General features: G+C 38.7%; 1 pseudogene; it reads right to left on the bottom strand.

The window, feature by feature from the left end:
• Positions 1 to 236: 236 nt before the first annotated feature.
• LOC109259566 (high affinity copper uptake protein 1-like) lies at positions 237 to 814 on the bottom strand (annotated as a pseudogene).
• Positions 815 to 18,889: the final 18,075 nt, after the last annotated feature.

Raw genomic sequence — 18,889 nt, 5'->3', positions numbered from 1 at the left:
GAGGGAATCTTGTCTGAGGAAGTCTCAAGTCATTAGGAAAAAAAAAAAAAAAACCAGGGAGGTTATCACCGTAGCTCAGAGACCAAAAGCTAAGTTTCTATTGAGCAGGTCTGTGTGCGCGCGTGTGTGTGTAAGGAAATAAGTAGCAAGAAGGGAAGATTGGAGTAGGAATCCTGTCTTTCAGTCTTGAACTACTTCCCACTGCAATCAATAAGGCTGCACCATGGAGTTTAACATTAATGGCAATGCTCTATCATGTCCACCACCATTGCCTTCTTCCAGATGAAGAGAAGTTATCCTGTGCCGGCCCCTGCTGCTACTGCAATGCAGAGGTATCCATTGTAGGTCATGAAGATAAGCATGAGGAAGTAGCTGATGACCACGTGGATGACATGCAGCACTGTTTGCAGGAGACAAGGAAAGCTCAGCATCTGCTGCCCAACAGTCTGTGTGTCCCCATAAGGATATCTCCTTTTGGTCCTGGTACAGGCATGGAATTGTAGCAGATGCTGACTTGTGACTTATGCAGCAGTCTTTCTCAGGCTATCCTGAGTCCTTCATAGAACATTGCTAGTAAAAACACTGCCAAGAAAGCTCCCACCATTTCTCAAGCTGTATTGACCACCAACCAGAAAACAGTAGTTCCACATTCTTAAAGCCAAAGTAGGTCATAGGCATCATCATGTTGCCTATTCCCCCACCATGAGAGTAGTGGGCTGAAGTGGTCAGGTGGTGGTGGTGAGAAGGCACTGTTGTACTGTTGTTCAGCCATATGGCTTGTCCCCTTATGGTGGGAATGGTCCACGTTTCCAGGAAAAGTTGAAGGTCAGCAGAAGATTCTTCTAGATCCAGTCCTGCCACCAGCACCTCCCTCTTAGAACTTTAACGCATCACCACACCTATCAAGCTTCTTTCAGCAAGCAGACAGAAACACACATGGGATCTATCTTTTTTTATTTGATTTTTTGTTTTGTTTTTAATTTCTTAATTTCTTTTTTTTAATTTTTAATTTTTTAATTTAATTTTTAATTTCTTTAATTTCTTTTTTATTTTATTAATTTTTTTCCTCTTCCAAACTGGCAAAATAAAGGAATTCACCCCAAGGAAAGAATAGGAAGAAGTGACAGGGACTTAATCAACACAGATAAGTAAGATGTCTGAACTAGAATTTAGAACCAATATAATGAGACTACTGGCTAGGGTTAAAAAAGCATAGAAGACACCAGAGAATCCCATTGTGCAAGATAAAAGAAATACAATCTAGTTAGGCCAAAATTAAACATGCTATAACTAAGAAGCAATCCTGAATGGATGCCACGATAGGTAGGATGGACAAAGCAGAGCGGTGAATCAGCAACTAGAGAAGATAAAATTATGGAGAATAATGAAGCAGAAAAAAAGAAGGAAACAAAGGCAAAAGAACATGATACAAGACCTAGAGAACACTCTGACTTATTAAAAAGGATTCACATCCAAATCCTAGGAGTCCAGAAGATGAAGAGAGAGAAAAAGGGGCAGAAGGTTGATGTGAGCAAATCATACCAGAAAACTTTCCTAATTTGGGGAAGGACACAGACATCGAAATCCAAAAGCCACAGAGAATTCCAAATAGATTCAACAAAAAACAAACATCACCATGGCATATGATAGTCAAACTCACAAAATATACAGACAAGGAAATTATGAAAGCAGGAAGGGAAAAACATCCTTAACCTATAAGGGAAGACAGATCAGCATCAGACCTATCCACAGAAACTTGGCAGTCCAGAAAGTGGTGGCAGGATATATTCAGAAAAATATGCAGCCAAGAATTCTTTATCCAGCAAGGGTGTCATTCAAAATAGAGGGGAGGGATAAAGATTTTCTCAGACAAACAAGAACTTAAGGGGTTCGTGACCACTAAACAGGTCCTGCAAGAAATTTTAAGGGGCATTCTTTGAGTGGACAAAAGACAAAACAAAACAAACAAACAAAAAAACCCAAAAGCAACAAACAATACAAAGGACCAGGGAACATCACAAGAAATACCAACTCCACAGGCAACACACTGGAACCAAATTCATATCTTTCAGTACTCACTCTAAATGTAAACGGACTAAGTGATCCAATCAAAAAACATAGGGCTCAGAATGGATAACAAAACAAGCCCCATATAAATGCTGCTTACAAGAGACACATTTTAGACCTAAAGAAACTTGTAGATTTAAAGTAAAGGGATGGAACATGTTAATGGTCTTCAAGAGAAATCTGGAGTAGCCATACTTATATCAGACAAAATAATTTTAAAATAAAGACTGTAACAAGAAATGAAGAAGGGCATTGTATCATAATTAAGGGGTCTATCCACCTTAATTATGAATATCTAACAATTATAAATATTTATGCACAAATGTGGAAAACAAGTAAATATATAAATCAATTAATCATAGATATAAAGAAACTCTTTGATAATAATACCATAAGAGAAGGGGACATCAACATCCCCCTTACAGCAACGGACATATCAATAAGCAGAAAATCAACAAGGAAACAACGGCTTTGAATGACACACTGGGCCAGAAGGATTTAACAGATATATTTAGAACATTTCATTCTAAAGAAGCAGAATATACATATTTCTTGACTGCACATGGAACATTCTCCAGAGTAGATCACATACTGGGTCACAAATCAGCCTTCAATAAGTATAAAAAGATTGAGATCACATCTTGCATATTTTCAGACCACTATAAAACTCAAAATCAACCACAAGAAAAAATGTGTAAAGACCATGAATACTTGGAGATTAAAGAACATCTTACTAAAGAATGAATGGGTTAACCAAGAAATTAAAAAGGAAAATTAAAAAGTACATGGAAGCCAATGAAAATGAAAACACAAAAGTCCAAAACCTCTGGGATGCAGCAAAGGTGGTCAAAAGAGGGAAGTACCTAGCAATCCAAGTCTTCCTAAAGAAAGATAGGTCTCAAATACACAACCTAATCTTACACCTAAAAGAGCTGGAAAAAGAACAGCAAAGAAAGCACAAAACCAGCAGAAGATAGGAAATAATAAAGACCAGAGCAGAAATCAATGATAGTGAAATTTAAAAAAAGTAGAACAGATCAATGAAATCAGTTTTTTTGTCAAAGAACAAAATTGATAAACCCCTAGTCAGATTGATCAAAAAGAAAAAGGAAAGGACCCGAATAAATAAAATCAAGAATGAAAGAGGAGAGACCACAACCAACACTGCAGAAATAGAAACAATAATAAGAGAATATTATTAGCAATTATATGCCAATAAATTGGGCAATCTGGAAGAAATAGACAAATTCCTAGACACTCACACAATACCAAAACTCAAACAGAAAGAAACAGAAAATGTGAACAGGCCCATAACCAGCAAAGAAACTAAGTCAGTTATCAAAAATCTCCCAACAAATAAGAGTTCTGGGATAGACGGCTTCTTCCAAAAAATAGAAATAAAAGGAAAACTTCCAAACTTATTCTCTAAAGTCAGCATTACCTTGATTCCAAAACCATGCAAAGACCCCACTAAAAAGGAAAATTAGAGGCCAATATCCCTGATGAAGCTAAGTGCAAAAATTCTCAAGATATTAGCAAATTGAATTCAACAGTACATTAAAACAATTATTCGCCATGATCAAGTGAGATTAATTCCTGGGATGTAGGGCTGGTTCACTATTCACAAATCAATCAATGTGATTGATAATTGATAACAAAAGAAAGGATAAGAAGCATACAAAGTATTTGACAAAATACAGCATCCTTTCTTGATAAAAACCCTCAAGAAAGTGGGGATATACCTCAACATCATAAAAGCCATGTATGAAAGGCCTGAAGCTAATATCACCCTCAATGGGGAAAAACCAAGAGCTTTCCCCTAAGTTCACAAACACGACAGAGAAGTCCACTCTCACCACTGTCCTAGCCTCAGCAATCAGACAACAAAAAGAAATAAAAGGCATACAAACTGACAAAGAAAAAGTCAAACTTTCACTCTTTGCAGATGTCATGATATTCTACGTGGCAAAACCAAAAGACTCTGCCAAAAAAACTGCTTAGAACTGATACATGAATTCATCAAAGTTTCAGGATATAAAATCAACGTATTGAAATAGGTTGCATTTCTATACACCAATAATGAAGCAGCAGAAAGAGAAATCAAGGAATCTATCCGTTTTACAATTGCACCATAACCATAAGTAACCTAGGGGGGAAAAATAACCAAAGAGGTAAAAGATCTGTATGCTGAGAACTATAGAAAGCTTATGAAAGAAATTGAAGAAGACACAATGAAATGGAAAAACATCCCATGTTCATGAGTTGGGAGAACAATGTTAAAATGTCTCTATTACTCAAAGTAATCTACACATTCAGTGCAATCCCTATCAAAATAACACCAACATTCTTCACAGAGCTAGAAAAAAACAATTATAAAATCTTTATGTAACCAGAAAAGACCCTAAAAAGCCAAAGCAATCCTGAAAAAGAAAACTAAAGCTGGAGGCATCACAATTCAGACTTCATGGTGTACTACAAAGCTGTAATCATCAAGACAGTATGGTATTGGCACAAAAACAGATACATAGATCAATGGAACAGAATAGAGAACCCAGAAGTAGACCCAAAGTGTATGGCCAACTAATCTTTGACAAAACAGGAAAGAGTACCCAATGGAAAAAAGTCTCTCCAGCAAATGGTGCTGGGAAAACTGGACAGTGGCATGCAGAAAAATAAAACGGGATGACTTCTTATACCAGGCACAGAAATAAATTCAAAATGGATGAAAGACCTAAATGTGAGAGCAGGAAACCATCAAAATCCTAGAGGAGAAAGAGGCAGCAACCTCTTTGACTTCAGTCACAGAAACATCTTACTAGACATGTCTCCAGAGACAAGTGAAATAAAAGCAAAAATGAGGGGTGCCTGGATGACTCAGTCAGTTAAACATCCGACTCTTGATTTTGGCTCATGTCATGATCTTATGGTTTGTGAGTTCAAGCCCCGCATCAAGCTCTGTGCTGGCAGCATGAAGCTTGCTTGGTATTCTCTGTCCCCACCCCCCCCCCCCTGCCCTTACACTGCTCATTCTTTCTCTCTCCCTCTCTCTCAAAATAAATAAACATTTTTAAGACCCAAATATTTTTTTTAAAAAAATGAACTATTGAGACTTCACCAAATTAAAAACTTCTGCACAATGAAGGAAACAATCAGCAAAACTAGAAGACAACCAACAGAATGGGAAAAGATATTTTCAAATAACAAACATATCAAATAAAGGGGTAGTATCCAAAATCTATAAAGAATTTATCAAACTCAATACCCAAAAAACAAATAATCCAGTGAAGAAATGAGCAGAAGACATGAATAGACACTTTTCCAAAGAAGATATCCAGACGGCTAACACACATGAAAAGATTACCAAAATCATTCATTGTCAGGAGAATACAAATCAATATCACAATGAGATACAACATCACACCTGTCACAATGGCTGAAGTTAACAAGTCAGGAAACAACTGATGTTGACAAAAAGGTGCCGAGAAATGGAAACCCTTTTGCAGTGTTGGTGGGAATGCAAACTGGTTAGGCTACTCTAGAAAATAGTATGGAGGTTTCTCAAAAAATTAAAAATAGAACTACCCTACGACCCAACAATTTCACTACTAGGTATTTATCCAAAGGATCCAAATATACTGATTCAAAGGGGCACATGCACCCCAATGTTTATAGCAGCACTTTTGACAATAGCCAAAGTATGGAAAGAGCCCAAATGTCCATCGACTGATGAATGGATAAAGATGTGGTATATATCTGTGGTATATATACAATGGAATATTACTCAGTGATCAAAAAGAATGAAATCTTGCCATTTGCAACAACATGGATGGAACTAGAGTGTATTACGCTAAGCAAAATAAGTCAGTCAGAGAAAGACAAATATCATATGATTTCACTCATATGTGGAATTTAAGAAACACAACAGATGAATATAGGGGAAGGGAAGGAAAAACAAGATAAAAACAGAGGAAGGAAAACCATAAGAGATTCTTAAATACAGAAAAAAAATTGAGGGTTGCTGGAGGGGAGGTAGTGGGGGGATGGGCTAAATAGGTGACAGGCATTAAAGAGGGCACTTGTAAGGATAAGCACTGGGTGTTATATGTAAACAATTGAAAAGAGACAGATCCTACAGGTGTGGTGATGAAAAGAATTACCAAGCAGGGGGCTAAGACTCTCCAGGAGCCAAAGCACTGGTCTCCTGGCTCAAGCCTCTTTTATTTTTGCAATTTGATAATAGCAAGAACATACAACATAGCATTTGGCATCTTGACAGGTTATGCACCTGCAGTGTATTCCACACTGGGTCATGAGTGCATTTGGCGCCAGACAAAACATTCTTATCCCAGGCCTGGCACAGGTATGATGTCCTTCTGGAGAGAACATGCAGTCCCAGTGACCTTCCGCCAGGGAATAGAATGGCTTTCAGTTCCTTGCTACTCCATCCCTTTCCTTCAGGACATTCTTACAGTGCCTCTGGCTTCTTGTTCTCCAACAAGTGGTGAATCACTGGGTTCTTCTCCTGAAACCAATACTAGATTGTATATTAACTAACTTGAATTTTAATTAATTAATTAATCATAAACATGGTCGCATATACCACACAAAGCAAGAAATATAGAGACACTGGGCCATAATCAATTTTCATTAATAGTAAGTAATGAGTAGTCTGTCTCCTCCTGGAGCTCCATCTTCCCTGAACTATAATCTTATCTGCTCTCTTCCATATTTTCACATTCCTTGGGGTCACCCTCTAGAGATAGTACAAGACAGGAAAAGAGAACAATACTGAATACTCCTCTATACTTCTGTTTGCGCCTATAATGCCTCAGCCTGTGCTAGGCAATAGCCCAATTTGTATGATTGTACAATATTGTACAAATATTAGATTATTTGTACAATAAAGGGGCAGTCTGGGAGTGACCATTGTTCCTACTCAACATTCTCTTCTCAAATCTAAGGTGACTCCAAAGGTAAACAATTAAACAACTGGACATGTGAGAAATGGAAGTAGAGGGAAAACATCTTTCTGTTATATTGGGGGGGTTTTGTTCAAAAATCTTCATTTTATTTTTTAAGTTTATTTGTTTATTTATGTAAGTAATTTCTATACCCAATGTGGAGTTTGAACTCATGACCTGAGATCAAGAGCTGCATGCTCTTCCAACTAAGCCACCCAGACACCTCAAAATCTCCATTTTAAAGGGGAGGAAATTTAGGCCAAAGAGAAGAAAGACTGCATACAAGGTCTAGTTCAATGTACTGAGACCTCTGATTCTGGCTAAGTGATCACCAGCACTGGGCTAGCCCATCTATCATAAGCAATTAGAAAAGTGATGAAATATATGGAACACATGTTTTCAGAAACTGGAAAACAGGCAGAAAAGACTGTGATCCCTGAGTGTAGAGAAATAAAGAAGGTGAGTTGCTGTGATGGTTAAAATAGGTCCACAGACTCCCTAATGATCTCCTCAAGAGGCAGAGCCTAACTCCCGTACTTTTGCTGTGAGCTGGACTTAGTGATTTGCATCTAGCAAATAGAAAAAAGCACACAATAACATGCAACTTTGGAGAATAGGTCATAAAAGGCACAGGAGTTTTCTCCTTGCTATCTTTCTTGGACCACTAACCCTGGTGGATGCCTGGCACCAAAATTGTGAGGACACTCATGCAGATTTATGCAGAAGACCATGAGGAACTGAGGACTCCTGTTTTCAACCAGCACTAATGTACTGGACAAATGAGTAACACTCACTTTGGAAGCAGATCCTCTAGCACCTGTCAAGACTTCAGATGATGACTTGACCACATCATGAGAGACCCTGAGCCAGAGTCACACAGCTAATCTCTGGGATTCCTGTCCCATAAAAACTGGAAGACCATAAATGTTTATTATGTTGATACATTCTGAGGTAGATTATTAAGTAGCATTACATAATTAATATAAGTTTTAGTACCTGTAAGTGGAACGTTATGACAAAAATAAGGCAGTAGAAGAAAGCTAGGTTTTGAGAAAGGTGTTAGTGAAAGCTTAAAATGTCATGACTATTCATTAATACTGTGAGTTGAGGACTGACAGGATAGAATAATCTTACTACACATTAGAGGAAAGGATATCTTTGCTATGCAGTCAAAAGTTTAGCAATTCTGCTACCTACAGTAATGTGTAAAGTTCAAAATGAGATGAAATATTGAGTGATCTAGCTAAGATTTCCAGAAAGTGTTGGGAGTGTCGCCTAGCTTATCCTTGCTGCTTATACTAAAATACAGAAAGAAGAAAGATAGTTAGAAAGACTATTAAACAAAAGGGACAGGACTTGATGCCTTGGGAAATTCCCAGGCTCTCCGGAGAATATACAATGCTAAAATTAAAAAACGGATTCTAGGGCACCTGTCTGGCTCAGTCAGTAAAGTATGTGAATCTTGACCTCAGGGTCATTGATTTTGAGCCCCATATTGGGCATCATAGAGCCTACAAGAATGAATGGATAGATAGATGATAGATAGATAGATAGATAGATAGATAGATAGATTGATTGATTGATTCTAGGCATCTCTCTTGTAAGAACCACGCATTTGTCAGGCCCTTGCATGGACAAGGTTCCTTAGAGCTCCACCTAGTTCCCATGATAACATCTCACAGCAGAACTCCAAGTCAGCAATGGCTAAACCCTAGGTGGTTGTAGCTCCTGCATTAATGTCTAAGCTGTCTGTGAATGACTCATTGTGTTGTTCTTCTACAGATGGTTGTGGGGATCACCTCACTCTCAGAATATGTTCAGGATTTTTTAAATCATCTTACAAAGCAGTCTGGCATTTTTTAAAGTTTTTATATGAATTTTGGTTAGTTAACATACAGTGTTATGTTAGTTTCAGCTACAATATAGTGGTTCAACAATTTCATACATCAATCTGTGTTCATCATGACAAATGTGCTCCTTAATCTCCATCACCTATTTAACTATCTCCCCCACCCATCTCCCCTCTGCTAAACATAAGTTTTTTCCGTATAGTTAAGGGTCTCTTTCTTGCGCGCTCTCTCTCTCTCTCTCTCTCTCTCTCTCTCTCTCTCTCTCTCTTCCCTTTGCTCATTTTTTCCCTTAAATTCCACATATGACTGGAACTATATGGTATTTGTCTTTCTCTGACTGACTTATTTTGCTTAGCATTATACTCTCTAGCTCCACCCATGTCATTACAAATGGCAAGATTTCATTCTTTCTATGGCTAAATAATATCCCACTGGCTATATATCCTACATCTTTTTTTTCAAACTTACATTGTGTCCATTTACTTTTTATTTTTAAAAACATTTTTGAGTACGCTACAATTCCATCAATTCTAATACCTTTGATTTTATTGATTTTTAAAAGCATTTTTGAGTATAGCTGACACACAATGTTACATTAGTTTAAGTTTTACAACAAAGTGATTCAACTTTGTTTAGATCAGTGTAGCTGCCACCTGTCACTGTAAAACATACAACGCTATTACAATACCATTGATTTTATTCCCCATACTGTGACATTGTGGCCATTTTAGCATACAACATTCCTGGGTCCACAGTAAACATAATCTTCCAGATTATAACTATAATTAGATTCAAAGTCTTATATTTGTTGCAAAAGAGGTGTTACACACAGCTAGAACAAACAATTCTCCAAATTACATGCAACCAGAAAAGACCCTGAATGGCCAAAGAAATCCTGAAAAAGAAAACCAAAGCTGGAGGAATCACAATTCTGGACTTCAAGCTGTATTACAAAGTTGTAATCATCAAGACAGTATGGTACTGGCACAAAAACAGACATATGTTTCAACAGAACAGAATAGAGAACCCAGAAATGCTGAAGTGTATGGCCAACTAATCTTAGGCAAAGCAGGAAAGAGTATCCAGTGGAAAAAAAAAAAAAAAACAGTCTCTTTAGCAAATGGTGCTGGGAAAACTAGACAGCAATATACAGAAGAATGAAACTGGATCGCTTTCTTACACCATACACAAAATAAACTCAAAATGGATGAAAGACCTAAATGTGAGACCAGGAAACCATCAAAATCCTAGAGGAGAAAGAGGCAGCAACCTGTTTGACTTCAGCCACAGCAACTTCTTATTAGACATCTCTTCAGAGGCAAGGGAAACAAAAGCAAAAATGAACTATTGGGACTTCATCAAGATAAAAAGCTTCTGGGGGGCACCTGGGTGGTGCAGTCAGTTAAGTGTCTGACTTCGGCTCAGGTCATGATCTCGCAGTTTATGAGTTCGAGCCCTGCATTGACCTCTGTGCTAACAGCTCAGAGCCTGGAGCCTGATTCAGATTCTACGTCTCCCTCTCTCTGCCCCTCTCCCCTCTCAAAAATGAATAAACTTAAAAAATTATTTAAAAAAAGATAAAAATCTTCAGCACAGCAAAGGAAACAATCAACAAAACTAAAAGGCAACAGAATGGAATGGGAGAAGATATTTGCAAATGACATATCAGATAAGGGGTTAGTATTCAAACTCTATAAAGAACTTATCAGGGGCACCTGGGTGGCTCAGTCTGTTAAGCATCCAAGTCTTGATTTTGGCTCAGATCATGATCTCACAATTCGTGAGACTGAGTCCTGCATCAAACTCTGTGCTATCTGCACAGAGCCCGCTTGGGATTCTTTGTCTCCCTCTCTCTCTGCCTCTCTCTCTCTCTCTCTCTCTCTCTCTCTCAAAATAAATAAACTTTAAAAAAAAAAGAAAGAAATTCTCAAACTCAACAAACAAAAAATAAGTAATCCAGTGAAGAAATGGCCAGAAGACATGAATAGACACTTCCAAAGAGGATGTCCAGATGGCTAACAGACACATGAAAATATGTTCAACATCACTCATCATCAGAGAAATACAAATCAAAATCACAATGATATACCCCCTCACACCTGTAAGAATGGCTAAAATTAACAACAAGGAAACAACAGATGTTGGCAAGGATGCAGAGAAAGGGGAACCCTCTTACACTGTTGGTCAGAATGAAAACTGGTGCAGCCACTCTGGAGAACATTATGGAGTTTCCTCAAAAAGCAGAAAATAGGACTACCCTATGGCCCAGAGATTGCACTACTGGGTATTTACCCAAAGGATACAAAAATACTGATTCAAGGTGCACATGCATCCTGATGTTTATAGCAGCACTATCAACAACAGCCAAACTATGGAAAGAGCCCAAGTGTCCATCAGTCCATCAACTGATTAATGGATAACAAAGATGTCATATATATATATATATATATATATATATATATATATATATATATATAAAACAGACTACTGTGTGTGTGTCTGACACAGTCAGACTACTGTGTATATATAGATACACACACACACACACACACACACACACTGGAATTTTATTCAGCCATCAAAAAGAGTGAAATCTTGCCATTTGCAACAACATGGATGCAGCTATAATGTATTATCAAGTGAGATAAATCAGTCAGAGAAAGACAAGTACTGTATGATTTCAGTCATATGTGGAACTTAAGAAACAAAACAGATGAACATATGGGAGGGGGGAGTAAAAAGAGAGGGAAACAAACCTTAATAAGAGACTGTTAATGACAGAGAACAAATTGAGGATGGAGGTAGGGTGGGGGATGGGTTAGATGGGTGATGGGTATTAAGGAGGGCACTTTTTTTTTTTCAATATATGAAGTTTATTGTATTGAATTGGTTTCCATACAACACCCAGTGCTAAGGACGGCACTTTTTGTGATGAGTACTGGGTGTTGTATGTAAGTGATGAATCAATGAATTCTACTCCTAAAACCAATATTGCATTGTATGTTAACTAACTAGAATTTAAATAAAATTTTGAAAAGAAAAAAAAATGAATAGTGGCTGGAAATGGAAATGATGTTCTGATCTAAATAATTCTTTTTTTAAGTTTGTTTATTTATTTATTTGGGGGGGGGGGAAGAGGCAGAAAGAGAGAGAGAGAGAGAGTGAGAATCCCAAGCAGGCTCCTCACTTTCAGTGCAGAGCCTGACACAGGGCTCTAATTCACGAACCATGAGATCATGACCTGAGCCAAAATCAAGGGTTGCACACTTAACCAACTGAGATGCCCAGGTGCTCCTCATCTAAATAATTCTAAATATATCTGATCTAAATAATTTAAATTAATTTTTTAATGTTTATTTATTGTTGAGAGAGAGAGAAAGAGAGCACGAGTGGGGGAGGGACAGCGAGAGAGGGAGACACAGAATCTGAAGCAGGCTCCAGGCTCCAAGCTGTCAGCACATAGCTGGGGTCTGGAACGCATCAATCGTGAAATCACGACCTGACCCAAAGTTGGACATTTAACTGACTGATCCACCCAGGTGCCCCTGACCTAAATAATTTAAAATACATATTCTTTAGACACCAAAGTTTGACAATTCACTTTTTAATTTGCATTATCCATACAAACAACCAGACTATCCTTGAATAATCTAAATACCCAGAGCCACACATTAATATTTCTCCATTTCATTTACATCCTAACAAACAATCCCCCTCCTGGCACAAGTTTCTCCAATGAATTTCCCCCAATGAGGAATGGGGAGCAACTGCTTAATGGGTACCAAGTTTCCTTTTGGGGTGATAGAAATGTTTTGGAACAAGATATAGGTAATGGTGGCACAACACTGTTAATGTACTAAATGCCCTGGTTTGGTCACTGTTAGTGTTGGGTCTGCCTGGGTGGCTTAATCAGTTAAGTGTCCAACTCTTGGCTCTGGCTCAAGTCATGATCTCAGGGTTTGTGAATTCAAATCCCCTGGCAGGCTCTACACTGACAGCACGGAGCCTGCTTGGGATTCTCTTTCTCCCTCTCTACCCCTCCTCTCTCTCTCTCAAAATAAATAAACATTTAAAAATAAAATAAAATAAATAAAATAAAATAAAATAGTGGTTAGTGTTATGTGAACCTCACTTCAACAAAAAAGAAAGACATCAATCAAGAGTATAAAACAGAAAGTGACACCTCAAATCCAGTGATTAAGACAGGACTCACTAACTCCACTATTAAGTGGTTTTACCTCTAATCCACTCCCAAGCCTGCATGCCTACGTCTGATAGTGACAAGCTCAGGAAGTCCTGACCCATAACCTCCTCTACAACCTGCACAGAAAGTCAAGCCAGAAACTCCACAGCAATCAGTTCAAACAATTCAGGGTTTGGTCAATGACTGAAGCTTCCCTCACTTTTGCTCTCATTTCCATCTCAGGACCAAGCAGAGGAAGCCAAATATGTGCCCCTGACCAGTCACATAGGATGCCACCTCCAGTGTCCCCATATCAACACGCTCCAGTTAGAGCACACCTGAATCCTCCCCACTCTTCTACCAAAAGCAAGTAAGTGATCCCCTTGGTCTAACAAGCCGTGAACGAGTAGCCTGTTTGTTCTCAACTGGGGTGTCTTTATTTCCACACAGCTATCAGACCTTTATCTGGGATTCCCAAATTCAAATGACCTTCAGTGATAAACACATCTAAATTCACACACTTCAGTATACACACACACACACACACACACACACACACACACACACACACATACACACACACTTCTGAAAAATGTTATGTCCAACAATGAGTAAACTTCTTGTGTACAAATGACTTAATCCATTCACATATATTCTTTACTGATATTTAAACACAACATAGAGTCATGCATGAGGCTCCTCTAAAACTGAGACCTGCTGGCCACCCTTGCAGGCAAAGCATCCCAGTGCCAAGGACATCAGGAAGATTCTGGATAGCACAGGCATAGAGATGGATGATAACTGGCTCAACAAGGTCATCAGTGAGCTGAAAGAAAAAGTATTTACCCAGGGTATTGGCAAGCTTGCCAACATGCCTGCTACTGGGGCTGTGGCTGTCTCTGCTGATCCAGGATCTGCAGCTCCTGCTACCCGTTTCACCCTAGCCCATAACAAATGAGAAGAAAGATGAGAAGGAGTCAGAAGAGTCAGACTACGACATGTGATTTGGCATGTTCAATTAGAGTCCCACGCTTCTCCAAAGAAAACTCTTTTTACATAAAACAAAAAATAAAAACTACATGTACACAAACACAACCTAGAATAAAATTTCAAAATAAGCAAAGTGAAGAGCTGGTTGAAACCCACCAAGGCACTGTGAGGGGTGCCTGGGTGGCTCAGTCAGTTAAGCATCACAATCTCAGGATTCATGAGTTCGAGCCCTGCACTGGGCTCTGCACTGACAGTACAAAGCCTGCTTGGGATCCTCTTTCTTTCCCTGTCTCTCAGGCCCTCCCTGTTCTCTCTCTCTCTCTCTCTCTCAAAATAAATAAACTTAAATCAAAGAAGAAAAGAAAGAAAGAAAGAAAGAAAGAAAGAAAGAAAGAAAGAAAGAAAGAAAGAAAAGAGAAGAGACCCCACCAAGACATGGGGACTTACAGATTTGGTGACTCAAGGGTTTTTCTTATTCTTCAATAATTTAAACCAAGGGTTATATTGTTTTCCTTTATAATTACACAATCTCCTTTATACCTGTAATTGTCTTTTTTTTAAGTAGACTTCATGCCAGTGCAGAGCCCAATGTGGGACTTGAACCCATGACCCTGAGATCAAGACCTGAGCTGAGATCAAGAGTTGAACATTCAACTGACTGAGCCACCCAGGCACCCCAAATTATATCTCATTTTTATTCCTTATTTTTTTCCATCTGTAATTACACTGGCCAAATATTTTTGTATTTTAATTTTTGGTCAGGGAATAAGCTTTGTGGTTTTTTTTTTAACTTTTTTAAAATTTATTTTTGAGAAAGAGAGAGAGAGACAGAGTATGAGCAGGGGAGGGGCAGAGAGAGACAGAAACACAGAATCTGAAGCAGGCTCCAGGCTCCAAGCTGCCTGCACAGAGCACGATGCAGGGCTTGAACTCATGGACCACAAGGTCATGACCTGAGCCGAAGCCATCCACTCAACAAACTGAGCCACACAGGTGCCCCACTTTGTGTTTTCTTGATCATCAGTTCATTTTGTCTTATTTTTCTACTTTGCAAACTTCTGTTTTTATATTTATTTCCTCAGCCAAGTGTTTTAGAACCTGTTTTGTTGTTTCTTTTCATGTTTCTTAACATGAAGTTCTGAAATTAAATTCATTTATTTTCCTTCTTGTCTTTGTCAAAATACTGCTAAGTTCATAAAATATCCTCTGAATGTCATTTGATTTCTGTATGTTGTAATATTGATTTTTATTTCTGCTTTCAGCTAAGAATTACTTCATTGTATGTGTTAAATAACTAGATGGCTAAGTTTCTTATAAACTTTTTGTTTCTGCATTGTGGTCAATGTCACATATATAACTTCTGTTTTTCAAATTCATAGTTTATTTTTGACATCAAGTACCTGATGAGGACTTTTGAATTTTTGTATATGTTTTTTAAATTTTTTAAATATATTTAAATTTTAGTTGATATACAGTACAATATTGATTTCAGGAGTAGTATTCAATGATTCATCACTTACACATAACGTGCAGTGCTCATCATAACAAGTGCCCTCGTTAAAACCTGTAAAGAATTAGGGACGCCTGGGTGGCTTAGTTGGTTGAGCGTCTGACTTCAGCTCAGGTCAGGATCTCACAATTTGTGAGTTCAAGCCCCGTGTCAGGCTCTGTGCTGACAGCTCAGAGCCTGGAGCCTGGTTCAGATTCTGTGTCTCCCTCTCTCTGCCCCTTCCCTGCTCATGTTCTGTCTCTCTCTGCTGTCAAAAATGAATAAACGTTAAAAAATTTTTTTTTTAATCTGTAAAGAATTTATCAAACTCAGCACCCAAAAACCAAACAACCAAATTAAGAAATGGGTCTTCTTCTAAAGAAGACATCCAGAGGGCAAATACACACATAAAAAGATGCTCAACATCACTCATCATCAGGGAAATACCTATCAAAACTACATTGAGATACCACCTCACACCGGTCAGAGTGGCTAAAATTAACAACTTGGGAAACAACAGATGTTGCGCAGGATGTAGAGAGAGGGGAACCCTCTTGCACTGTTGGTAGGAATGCAAACTGGTGTGGCCACTCTGGAAAACAGTAAGGAGGTTCATCAAAAAATTAAAAATAGAATTGGGGCGCCTGGGTGGCTCAGTTGATTGAACGTCTGACTTCGGCTCAGATCATGATCTCGCAGTTCGTGAGTTCAAGCCCCGTGTCGGGCTCTGTGCTGACAGCTCAGAGCCTGGACCCTGCTTCAGATTCTGTGTCTCCCTCTCTCTGTCCCTTCCCCCCTCATGCTCTGTTTCTAACTCTCAAAATTGAATAAATGTTAAAAAAATTTTTTAAAATAGAACTACCCTAGAACCCAGCAATTGCACTATTAGGTATTTACCCAAAGGATACAAAAATACAGATTCAAAGGGGTACACACACCCCAATGTTTATAGCACATTATCAACAATAGCCAAACTATGGTGAGAGCCCAAATGTCTATCAACTGATGAATGGATAAAGAAGATGTGAACAAATATTGTTAAAATGTCGATACTACCCAAAGTAATCTACATATTCAATGCAATCCCTATCAAAGTAACACCAACATTCTTCACAGAGCTAGAACAAATAATCCTAAAATTTGTATGGAACCAGAAAAGACACCGAATAGCAAAGCAATCTTGGAGAAGGAAGCCAAAGCAGGAGGCATCACAATCCCAGACTTCAAGCTATACTACAAAGCTGTAATCATCAAGACAGTATGGTACTGGCACAAGAACAGACACTCATCAATGGAACAGAATAGAGAACCAAGAAATGGACCCACAAACGTATGGCCAGCTAATCTTTGACAAAGAGGATAGAATATCCAATGGAACACAGACAGTCTAGTCTCCTTAGCAAGTGGTGCTGGGGAAACTGGACAGCGACATGTAGAAAAATGAACCTGAACCACTTTCTTACACAATACACAAAAATAAACTCAAAATGGATGAAAGACCTCAATGTAAGACAGGAAGCCATCAAAATCTTCGAGGAAAGGGGCACCTGGGTGGCTCAGTTGGTTAAGCATCTGACCTCAGTTCAGGTCATGATCTCGCCATCTGTGAGTTCGGGCCTCACGTCGGGCTTTGTGCTGACAGCTCACAGCCTGGAGCCTGTTTCAGATTCTGTCTCCCTCTCTCTCTGCCCCTCCCCGCTCATGCTCTGTCTCTGAAAAAATGAATAAACCTTAAAAAAAATTTTAAAACATCCTCAAGGAGAAAGCAGGCAAAACCTCTTTGATCTTACCCACAGCAACTTCTTACTCAACACGTCTCCAGAGGCAAGGGAAGCAAAAGCAAAAATGAACTACTGGGACCTCATCAAAATAAAAACCTTCTGCACAGCGAAGGAAACAATCAGCAAAACTAAAAGACAACTGACAGAATGGGAGAGATATTTGCAAATGAGATATCAGATAAAGGGCTAGTATCCAAAATCTATAAAGAACGTATCAAACTAAACACCCCAAAAACAAATAATCCAGCAAAGAAATGGGCAAAAGACATGAATAGACACTTCTCCAAAGAAGACATCCAAATGGCCAACCGACACCTGAAAAAATGCTCAACATCACTCATCATCAGGGAAACACAAATCAAAACCACAATGAGATACCACCTTACACCTGTCAGAATGGCTAACATTAACAACTCAGGCAACAACAGATGTTGGCGAGGATGCAGAGAAAGAGGATCTCTTTTGCATTGTTGGTGGCAATGCAAGCTGGTGCAGCCACTCTGGAAAACAGCATGAAGGTTTCTCAAAAAAATAAAAATAGAACTACCCTACAACCCAGCAATTGCACTACTAGGCATTTAACCAAGGGATACAGGTGTGCTGTTTCAAAGGGCCACATGCACCCCAATGTTTATAGCAACACTATCAACAATAGCCAAAGTATGGAAAGAGCCCCAATGTCCATCGATGGATGAATGGATAAAGAAGATGTGGTATATATATACAATGGAGTATTACTCGGTAATAAAAAGAATGAAATCTTGTCATTTGCAACTATGTGGATGGAACTGGAGGGTATTATGCTAAGTGAAATTAGTCAGTCAGAGAAAGACAAAAATCATATGACTTCACTCATATGAGAACTTTAAGAGACAAAACAGATGAACATAAGGGAAAGGAAACAAAAATAATATAAAAACAGGGAGGGGGACAAAAGAGACTCATAAATATGGAGAACAAACTGAGGGTTACTGGAGGAGTGGTGGGAGGGGGGGTGGGCTAAATGGGTAAGGGGCATTAAGAAATCTACTCCTGAAATCATCGTTTCACTGTATGCTAACTAATTTGGATGTAATTTTTTTTAAAAACTAAATAAAAAAACAAATAATCCAGTGAAGAAATGGGCAGAAGACATGAATAGATGCTTCTCTAAAGAAGACATCCAGATGGCCAACAGGCACATGAAAAGATGCTCAACTTCACTCCTCATCAGGGAAATACAAATCAAAATCACACTGAGATATCACCTCACGCCAGTCAGAGTGGCTAAAATGAACAAATCAGGAGACTATAGATGTCTGAGAGGTTGTGGAGAAACAGGAACACTCTTGCACTGTTGGTGGGAATGCAAACTGGTGCAGCCACTCTGGACAACAGTGTGGAGGTTCCTCAAAAAATTAAAACTAGATCTACCCTATGACCCAGAAATAGCACTGCTAGGAATTTACCCAAGGGGTACAGCAGTGCTGATGCATAGGGGCACTTGTACCCCAATGTTTATAGCAGCACTTTCAACAAAAGCCAAATTATGGAAACAGCTTAAATGTCCATCAACTGATGAATGGATA

The sequence above is a fragment of the Panthera pardus genome, unplaced genomic scaffold (genome assembly GCF_024362965.1).
Source record: "Panthera pardus isolate Hobbes unplaced genomic scaffold, ASM2436296v1 HiC_scaffold_25, whole genome shotgun sequence".
NCBI lineage: Eukaryota > Metazoa > Chordata > Mammalia > Carnivora > Felidae > Panthera > Panthera pardus.
Note: the sequence above shows the minus strand (reverse complement) of the source record. Positions and strands in the feature narration are given on the sequence as shown.